Here is an 11,235-nt window from a genome sequence, read left to right as displayed (position 1 = left end):
AAGATGACATCCGGCCTTAAGTAAAAGTTTCTTGCTTCATGTGTTTCGAGTTTTATTGCCTTGAGGAAATTCATTGAAGTTCTTATCTATCTACATTATCTTCGTAGTGCTCTACTAAATTCCTTAGGATTTTTGTGATTTCTTGATCCTTTCTTTCTTGAAACCTACACCCATAGCCCCATTACAACCCTAAATAAAGACCTCTTTGATCTTTGAAGTTGTGCATTCGATTTGTGGAGACTTGTGCAGAGGGGTGAGCATATGGTGTCACTGGCCTTTCATCCGAGTTTTGGCATTCCTTTCATGAGATCGTAATAAAAAAAATATTTTCAGAAAAAGCTTTTCTCTCTTGTTGTCATATGTGAGCTATTTGTTTGCCTTTATACATCATTCCTCTCACATATAACTTGAGTGAAAATGGAAGCTTATGCCATAGTCAGAAAATCATGAGTGGAAAGAAATTGAGTGCATCCTTGTGAGAAATTGAGTTGACACTTGTTTGAAACATGAGGAAGTTGGGTTTCTTTTGTTGCATTAGTTTGATCGTTCTTGCACTAAATTTTGAGCATGATGGTCATCAAAATAGATTAGCTTTTAAGTGAAGTTGTGAATTTGATATTGTGCTTGCTCGAATCTTGACTGACCATACTTGTGGGCAATATAAGTTCTCTGAGATGTTTGGAAGACATTAGGTCCGTGTCTTGAGTCTTATTTATTTTTCTTTTCTTGTTTGCTCGAGGACTAGCAAAATCTAAGTTTGGGGGTATTTGATAACTCATAATTTCATACATTTTTATACCCTTAAATGTAGGATTCTAGGCTTAGTTCTTATCATTTTTGAGTCATTTACTTTGTGTTTGTGTTTTGTAGGTTAAATTGGAGAAAAGAAAGATTTGGAGCTTAAAGTTAAACGCAGGATTGAAAGGGTGCTTGCTATCCTGAGTGTCCAGAATTGTCTCTGCTTTGGGTCAACTTCACAGATTAAACTGTACCTTCTCACAAGGAACTAGCAGGCGAGCCTTATACCATTGGAAAGATACGGATGTTAGCTTTCTGAGGAATTTTACGGAAGTGGATTCGCATTCTCGTGGAGGAAGTTATGATGATTTAAGTGAACCTAGTTTGGGAAGACAGATTCTGACGGATTTTCGGAATCTGACTTGTGAGGCCCAAGTCCGTTGTTCTTAGCACTTGAATGGAACAAGGCTGAACGTGTTTGACATATTTGGAGTAATTTCTTGCATTGACTTTAATAACCCTGCATTTCTTTGGAGAGAAGAAATCTATTCCAAGTTGGACTAGAAGACCTAAGAAGCCCAAAGTCGAGGAGGATTTGGAAAGAGAGATATAGGGCAGAAAACCTAGGACGTTCAGATACACAAGACACAACATATTTCGCAGAGAACGAGGAGAAGGGAAGCTCTCACCATCGCTGGTTCCGAGTTCCTCAATTCTTCCATTGTTTGTTTCATGTTTTCTTTGATTCTAGTCATGTTTTTCATAGTTATGGATTGCTAAACTTCTAAGCTAGGGCTGAGATGAAGCCCTTAGTATGACTATTCTATTTATCTAGTTGGTTTGCTATTGAATTTCTGGATTTCTATGTTAAACTCTTAATCACCGTTTCAATAGAACTTTTATTCAAAATCTTTGCTCGGGATCAATAAGACCTAGGTTTTGTTTATGAGTTATTTGGTTGGAAAATATGATGCTTGATCAATGAGTAGATGTTTTCTAAGGTGCCAAAAGATAATTTAATCTTGTGATTTAAGAGTTGTGAATTAAGAATACAAGTGCTTGATCATAGTCGATATTCTTGTTTGCATGATTTTCTAGTTCTTTTGTGCTTAATGGAGTTGAACATGTTTGCTTGAACCTGATCATTAAGTGGAGTAAATCATAGTTTGGCTACTTGAGTTCTATACAGGATCAATAAGTTGGAATTCATAGGTTAGAAGAACTTTGGCATATGTCTGGGATCAATAAAGCTTATGTACGGAAATCTTAGCATGATATCTAGGGAATTCAATTGTTACCAATTGGGAAATAGGTTAGAAGTATTAGGTGGTGGATTCAATGCTTTAGCATCTTCATAATCTGCTTCCTTTAGAGTTTAAATCTCATTGCTCATTCTTGTTTTTAATTTCAGTTTTCCTTTCTTTAATTAAACCTCAATCACATCATAAAAATCAGTTTGTTTCACTTAAAGTATAGCACACCTGTCATTGCAAAATTGTTTCGATCAGTCCTTGAGGGAATGACCTCGTGCTTGCACATCTATCCTACAATTGAATCGTGCACTTGCGAGTACTAAATTAAAATTGACAACAGCAGCAAACATATTGAATATTGGCAATGCTGCTTTGAATTTTCAGATTGGCAGGAGGCATATAGAAGGCGCTATAAGTAACGATGGTTGAGGCATGGTAATATATTGTACTTCTCCTTATGCATGGCAATTGGCATATATAAATTGTGGCATAGAGTAGAGCTGGACATGTCTGTCCTAATGGTGAGGATCATGCATGAATTGTATCATAGGACTTGCACTTGGTTAAAGTGCTCATGTGAACTGGAACACATAACTAAATGAAAGGAAAATCCACCACGTGTCCATATGTGAGGTGTAGAGACTTAGCTTTTCAAGTTGCTCTCTGGCCACCGTACAAACCTACAGTTCGATGGCATAATTGAAGGCAGAGTTGTGATGGGTGAGACCGACGGGTGTGGAAGCCAGTTGTCCGGGTGCACAGGTAAGATAGAAACGCTGCCCAGAAATGGTGCTCTGCCCAGTATGGCTGGCTAATAACCATCAGCGGAAGAAGTTCGCCGGCGGTAGTCTTGGTGGGCGGAGGTTTTGCCGCTGGTGCTCAAGAGTCCGGCGGAGACTGAAGAGTCCAGCGGAGACTCCAGAGTCCGGCGGAGACTCGTACCGGCTAGCGGAGGCCTTGGATGGCGGAGGGGTGAAGAGTTGGTGGTCGGCGGAGGTTCAAATCTCAGCGGAGGATCTGAGCAATGCTAGTGTGGCGGAGGTTGCAGTGGACGGAGAGCACAGCAGTGAGCTAGCGGAGTCGTGCCGGCATCCAGGGCTGGCGGAGGACCTGGTGCTCAGCGGTGTGTCTGGCGGAGCTGAGTGGAGAAAACCAGTGGAGGATGCCAGCGGGGGTCCCCTGGCGGACGACTCTCCGGAGGAGGGCCTGGAGCTGCAACCTGGCGGAGGAGTAGGCCAGCGGAGCATGAAGCTAGTTGAAGCTGGTGGAGTCGGTGGAGCGGAGTTCAATTTGGTCGGCGGAGCTTGTCCGCTAAGCTTTGGTCAGCGGTGGTCTTTCCATGGCCGGCGGAGGCAGGCTAGCGGAGATAGTATCCGCTGAAGCGCACAGTGCGGTATTGATGTCCGGCGGAGCATGGTGCGCGGGGAGCTAGCCAAGCATCAGTGCGGCGGAGCATCCCCGGCGGAGCTGCGAAGAAGAGTTGCTGCAGTCCGCTGGGCTGAGCGGTGGAGCACCAGTTCGGCCGAGGAGTGCAGCGGAGGTAGCTGCAGAGGAGCTCTGCAGCGAGCGTGCAGCGAAGCGGCGCGGCCGAGCGAGCTTGCAGCGGAGACACCTGGCAGAGCTGGTTCCCAGCGGAGGACCGGAGCTGCGGAGCTTGGACCGGAGCTCGGGGCTGGTTAGCGGAAGTTCCCGGGCTGGAGCCGTTGGCCCTGCTGTGATCGAAGCTCGAAGAAGAGAGAGGACGTTGATGAGCAAAGAATCCCATGGGTGGCCAGAGAATTTTTGCCGCCCATTTTTTTTTTTTTTTTTTTTTTTTTTTTTGTAGTTGCCGTTGACCAAGTGAATAGTTCGGCGCTGACTTTTTTTTTTTTTTTTTGAGTTGGCCGTTGACCAAAAGTTGATCAAGCCTTATGGGCGTTGACTTTGCCTACAGGCGTTGACCAGCCATGTTGGGCGTTGACCAGCCATGTTGGGCGTTGACCGGCCCCAATTTGATGTTGAATGAGCGTCGACTCGACATTTTCGGGTCAAAGTTTGTGGTAGGTGACAAAGCCTTTGTGTTGGCTTCCCACAGACGGCGCCAATGTTAACGTTAGTGATCCGTGGGATCTCTAGTTAGCTTTAGAGAGAGAGAGAGAGAGAGTGACACGAGATGTATAGTGGTTCATCTCCCGCCTTAGCGGGAAACTACATCCACTTGAATGTGTACTAGTGTGTCGAGCCTTGCGGCCTAACAAGATTACAAGAGATGTAATGGGATTATGTTGGATGATGTTTAAGTGGGAGGAGGCATTCCTTTTATAGGTGAAGGAATGCTTCTCCTTTACATGGTTTTCGATGTGGGACAAGCAAAGATAACTATTCTAGTGTAGAAATCCTAGTTGTGAGGGTAACTTTGCAAGGCCGGAAAGGCGGCTTCCCGGCGACGGATTTGCGACTTCCGGATACCATAGCGTAGCTTGAACATAGGGCTACAAGATGCAAGTAGCGGTTGGATCCCATGAGGGTGTTGTTTATGCTTGGTGAGGTAGCAAACTAGCCTTGCTAGTAGAGGTATCTACAACATGTTTTCCCATGTGGGATAAGAAACCACTATTCTAGTCTAGAAGGCCATATTGTGGAGGCATGTTGGCAAGACCGGGAAGGTGGCTTTCCGGTGAGGTATTGGCTGCTTCTGACTATCGTGGCGTAGCTTGGACATTGGGCTATGAGATACATGTCTCGGTTGGGCCCCACCATGGCTTGTGGGCCCCCTAAGAAGGTGTTACTTATGTTTGGTGAGATAGCAAATTAGTCACGCCAGTGAGAGGTATCCACAAGTCCCCGAAGTCCCCAAGTAAGAGGAGCTTCTTGGTTGGGGAGTTATAAACATGATGTCATCAAGCATAAGTAACACTCGAGAGGCGTCTAGCCCCTACAAGTCCCCGAACTCCATAAGCAAAAAGGGACTCGTTAACCTGCAAAGACAAAAAATGCGCATATGTAGAATGCTTGTTGTATTGGGCAATGTATGTGAGATGCATTGATATGCATTGGCATATGTGAATGTACGAGGTGCATGATACATATTGATGTATACATGAGAATGCCCTCGAGTATGATCATATATGACGTATAGGCTCGAGAACGCATAGAGTTGTTTGAGCATACCAGGAATGAGTATACGGATTGCATATGATGCGCGTGGTGCTTGCAAGAGAACGAACGTGGTCAAGTTGACGAGGTTACACTCGGTCTAAGTTGCATGAGTGCCCTGAAGGCAAGCGTTTGTAATTCTTGAATGATGAATATGCGAACGCTTGTGTTTGTTTGGTTTTCGCTCGTATTAATGGAACGAGAAAAGAATTCAATTTGTTGCAAAGGACAAATGGCAGAAGAATTCAATGTTCCATTAACGTGTATTATGTCGAGGGGATGTGAGTGTAAGACTTGGGAATGCCAGAAGGCAAGAGCGTGAAAACTCGGAGGGTGCCTGGAATGCGTGAGCGTGAAAGCTTGGGGGTGCCGGGAAGGTGTGAGTGTGAAAGCTCGAAAGTGCCGGGAAGGCATGAGCAGGAAGCTCGGGGTGCCGTGAAGGCGTGAGCGGAAAGCTCGGGGTGCCGTGAAGGTGTGAGAGGGAAGCTCGGGGGTGCCGGGAAGGCGTAAGCAGGAAGCTCAAGGGTGCCGGGAAGCCTTGAGTGGGAAGCTTGTGGGTGCCGTGAAGCCGTGAGAGGGAAGCTCGGGGTGCCGGGAAGGCGTGAGTGGGAAGCTCGGGGGTGCTGGGAAGGTGTGAAGGAAAGCTTGGGGTTGCTGGGAAGGCGTGAGCGGAGAGCTCGGGGGTGCCGAGAAGGCATGAGTGGAAAGTTCTTGAGCGGGAAGCTCGGGGTAGCCAGGAAGACATGAGTGGAAGCTCGGGGTGCCGTGAAGGAGTAAGCGGGAAGCTCGGGAGTGTCGTGAAGGTGTGAGCGGGAAGCTCGGGGGTGCCGAGAGGGAGTGAGTCGGAAGTTCGGGGGTGCTGGGTAGACGTGAGCGGGAAGCTTGGGGGTGCCGGGAGGGCGTGAGTCGAAAGGTCGGGGGTGCTGGGTAGGCGTGAGCGGGAAGCTCGGGGGTGCCGGGAAGGCGTGAGCGGAAAGCTCGGGGTTGCCGGGAAGGCATGAGCGAAAAGCTCGGGGTTGCCGGGAAGGCATCACTGTGCCAAAAAGGCCTTCAGACGACATAAGTTTTGTTTTATGTCATCTAAGTTTTCAGACGACATATTTTTTTTTTTCTGTTGTCTGAATATACACTAAAACCATACTGGTTTAATTTGGAAAAATTGTGAGCATTCATACAACACATTTGTGTAGTTGTAGAAGGTGGTGATTTCCTATCTCAAATTTGGATAAATGGTGAGCATTCAGACAACACATTTGTGTGGTTGTAGAAGGTGGTGATTTCCTATCTCAAATTTGGAGAGATATCCAAAAGTTGATTGAGTCTTTTCCCTCTCAAATAGCCACTCCGTAGTTGACTGGAAAATGTTGTGACATTCAGACAACATTTAAATGTTGTCTAAATGTGGGGGTTGTTTTAAAATTTCCCAAATTATTTTGACTTGTGCTATTTAACATATATCCCTCGCAATTAATTAAGTCACTTTCTGTCCTTCTCACTCAGTTTGACCACGACTAAACACTCAAACATTACCCCGCGCTCTCCCCTTCTCACTCAGCTCTCTCAACTTAACCTAGAACCCGCGAAACTAGAAAACTCAAACACCAGCCTTTCTCCTTCTCACTGTGCTCTCTCAGATCTCGATTCTCACTCTCTCCTTCATCTTCTCACTCTCTCTATTCTTCTTCGTAGTCTCTCCTTCTTCTTCTTAGTCTCTGCTTCATCTTTCATGTTCGTATTAATGGAGCTCTCCAGCAAGAGCTGTTTTCAAATTGGATATTGGTAAGAAATTTAGGGTTTCAATCATTTTGTAGTTTAGGGTTTTGACTGGGTTCAATCTTCGATTGATTTTAGGGTTTTTTTTTTTTTTTTTTTTCTGCAAATGATTTGTGTTTTGGGGTTTTTTCGACTGGGTTCTTCCATGTTGTCAAACAAGAACTCTTTCTTCTTTCAATTAAAGTTGATTTGTGTTTTGGGGTTTTGAGTTTGGGTATAGTTCTTCAATTTTATAACACGTTTCTTCTGTTTTGTTGATCTTGTTAGGGAAACTTGGTGCTACAAAAGGATTTGCTGGGAAGGCTCATTGCTCGTAGTGTAGTGCAGAAAAACAGAAGGCTTGTTTGTCTAAATTTCTGGGGAGTCTTTTTCCCCAATCAATTTATGGGTCTTGTTTAATCGAGTTCTGGGATTTGCCCAATCGAAGTATGTGACCTTAATTCCTATACCACTCAGTCATTTGAACAAATTTAAAAGTTCAACTGTTGTACCGAGTCGGGGCCTCCATCATTCGCAAACACATAAGTAGAAGAACCTTACTGTTCAAATCTCACAATGATTGCTGGAGGTTTGTATATTGTGCTAAATATTGGTCTATTTTTAACTCAAACCGATTTTGAAATTGATTTTTGCTTTATGTTTCACTAAAAATACACCTACGTATAATTTGTTGCTTCGATTACGTTTCGGTAAGTGGTGATGTTGTAATGTTTTTGATAAATTCATAATGTGCAACATTAGTTACTGAGAAAATGCTTGAAAGAGAAAGATATGAGATATTTGATACTTTTGTTTGGCTTAAATAGACGTTTGAGTCCTGTAAATGCAAGTTTGTGATGATTTTAGATCCATTTTTATTGGGGAAAATCGTACAAACGGTATCTGAACTTTTCCAGACTATTAATTTTCATACCTATATTTTGAAAAATATCAAAATGTTACCTGATGATTTAAGCCCGACCCAATATTATACCTAGGAACAGTAAAATCGTTAACTCTGTTAAATTTTTAGGGGTAAAACCGGTACTTCTGAAACAAATTTTTTTTTTTGTTTTGGAGTTCTTCGTACCTATACCATACGAAGAACAACTTTGTTTGTTCTCATACCAGTACCAGAAAAGTATGCCAATAACTACCCTGCCAAATACGAGATTCAAATACCAATATCAAAATGGTATACTAGATCCAAATACTCGTATACCCGTATCCAGAAGAACTCAGGAAGATCGGCGTATAATGCCAGACCACCGCCAACAGCCGCTGTCATGATTCCAAGAATGTGCAACAGCCATGCTTAGACCCATACATGATCGGAACCCGACCTTCATCTACATCGACGACCTGAATTCGGAAACGTCCTCCGACATCCCAGAACCTGATCTAGGGTCCCACGTCAAGGCTGACTAGCAGATTGCCCAAACTACGACGTCCCAATTCGACAGACATCGGAATTGCTTTGCCGTTCCATTTCCGACAGAGATCGAACCCAAACTTGACCCAAAGTGGAATTATCGAAATTTCATATTCCCTTGCTATCAGACTCGTCAGATTCCGACCTAAAGCATCGAAATTTCCTTGTGCATCCACCCGAATAATCTCCATGATTCCAATTATCTAGTGAACTAGGCTTAAAACCGAGCAAACAATTGCAAACCAAACCATTTTTGCTGTTATAGCTACCATAATTTCCACATGCATCTACCTAATCACGACTTTTCTTTCCTTCTTCTCTGTTCTCTTCTCCGAAACCCATCAAAAAAAGAAAAATTGAAATTGATTTCAGCTGCAAATAATTGAATTTGATTCTTCGGATTGTGGGTTTTGGGATTTTTGATTGAAATCGAAGCAGAGAAGATGCTGGAGAAGATCGGGTTGCCGGCGAAGCCATGATTGAAATTGAAGCAGAGAAGATGTTGGAGAAGATCGGGTTGCCGTCGAAGCCATCATTGAGAGGGAATAATTGGGTGGTTAACGCCTTACATTGTGGATTCCATCTATAATACCGAATTCCAACATATCTTCTAGTACCAGAGCTTCCATTAGGAGTAAAAAACCCGAGTTCAATTTTTTCTCCTGATAGAAAACTGAGGTAGGTAGCTGAGTTCTGCAGCTCTGAATGGAGGTTCTTGGTGTTCTTAGTGATTAATAACATATCCATTATTAGATTTAGTTTATTGAAAGATAGAATGATTAACAACTAACAAATGTTGACCCAGTGGCTAAGACACTGAGAAGTAAGTTAGGCTGCGCGAGTTCGAGCCATGGCAAGCTCTTTTTTTAAATTTCTTTTTATATTGTTCTGGTTTGGAGAAGATGAATACTGAAAAGAGAAAAATACCCCTGAAAATTTAACGGAGTTAAAGGTTTTACTGTTCCTAGGTATGAATATTGGGTCGGGCTTAAATCGTCATGTACCATTTTGATATTTTTCAAAATATAGGTATGAAAATTAATAGTCTAGAAAAGTTCAGACACTGTTTGTACGATTTTCCCTTTTTATTATATATGTTTGCTCAAGTGTTGCTGCTGTAAAGCTTTTGATTTATTCATAATGTAAGCTTTTTGTTACTGAGGAAATGCCTGAAAGAAGCACAAAAGATATATGATTGTGTTGTTTGGTGTAGATAGACTTTGATTCTTGTGACAGCGAGTCTGTGAGAATTTTGGATACTTCAGGTTGCAAGTGGGCTGTTTTAGAGCTTTTTATGCAGTCATAATCAGTGCACCTTTGGTTGCTTAGAAAATGTCTGGAAGAAAGATATAAAGATATCTGATACTATTGTTTTGTTTATAAGACTTTGATTTTTCTGACTGTGAACCTTTGGGGACTTTAATCTTATATTTTGTCTTTCAGAGTTTGATGACCCTGCCAGATCCCTTCCCAGATTGCTAAACTTCTTTAAGCAAAAGACAAAATGTTGGTTTTGTGTCTCTTGCTATGGATATGGCTGTATTTTTGGTGTTCAGCTCTGGATCCCGAGGCACATTTCATGGACCACTGCCTACTTGAAATCTTATTGTAGAGGTGCGTTAATTGTCTGATCAAGTTGTATGGTAAGGGCAACTCCAACCTTGGGGTGCCAAACCAGATTTTGGGCCATTTTGAGACTTTGGATCTCCAACCTTGTGTTTTTGGGGGGTCTGGTCCTATAAATATAGGCCTTGGACTCATTTGTAGTCTCATATTTGAGACTTTTCCAAGACCAGAACTGATCACTGTACATGGGGGCCAGCCCACTTGCTGTCTCAGCCCACATGCCGAACCAACGTGCCAGAGGGAATAATTGAAGGAAACGCACGCCAAATCTGCTGGGAAGAAAGAGCACGCGCGGAACAATAGCTGGAAAGAGAAGATCGCCTGCTTTTCCGTCTGCAGACGTGGCCCCACGCCAGTTGCTGTCCCCTGGTGACCGTTGGGGGTTCCAACGGTCATGAAATGTACGGTCCAGATGTTGCCCTGATCAATTGGACGGTCCGATGTTACCCTTTTTTTTTTTTTTTTTTTTTTACTGAACGGATCTATTTTCGATCTGATGGCTCAGATTTGATGGAAAAAAACTCATCTACGGCGTTTAATAATTGAAGGGTTATTATATCCTTTTTGTTCCAAAAAAAATAAAAAAATTACCAGAAAATTGAGGGAAAAAAATCTACCCGTTGGAACAGTGAATTGTAGGAAATTCTATAAATACATACCCATTCTTTTCGATTTCCTCACACCAAATATCCTCCATCTCCTTCACAATTTTCCATTCATTAACCCATCTTCTTGTTCTTAAATATATCTTCCTTTTTTCTTTTCTTTTTTTGTCTTGGAAAAAATGGCTCCAAGAGGGGATTCTTGGAGGCACAATGAAGAAGTATTCTTTGCCAAGCTTGGATCACTGTTGGGGGTGATGGTTGCGTCGGAAAATATCAAAAGTCGGACTTATTGTGGAGTCGTGTGGCGAAGGAGTACAATGCTCACAAACCGGCCGGTTGCATGGATAGAAAGAATTTTAGTTGCCACACTCATTGGAAGAAAATAAGTCCGGCATGTATGAAGTGGCGCCAAGCTCTTAACAAGGTCGAACACTTTCAACGAAGAAGCAGCGAAAATATGGAGGATGAGGTAATTATATTGAAATATGTTGAATAATGATTATTTTTTTATTTCTCATGTAGTTGTTAAAAGTAAAATGTTGTTATATAGTTTATACATCGATTTACTTAATATTATATGTAGCTCATGAATGTTAAATCAACATACTACGACTCGGAAGGTTGCGATTTTGTGTTTGAGCATTGTTGGCAATACTTGAAAAATACGGAAAAGTTTGGGAAAACGCCATCAATG

This window comes from Rosa chinensis, chromosome 3, assembly GCF_002994745.2.
Source record: "Rosa chinensis cultivar Old Blush chromosome 3, RchiOBHm-V2, whole genome shotgun sequence".
Taxonomy (NCBI): domain Eukaryota; kingdom Viridiplantae; phylum Streptophyta; class Magnoliopsida; order Rosales; family Rosaceae; genus Rosa; species Rosa chinensis.
The sequence above is the reverse complement of the archived record's forward strand: the minus strand, read 5'-3'. Positions refer to the sequence as shown.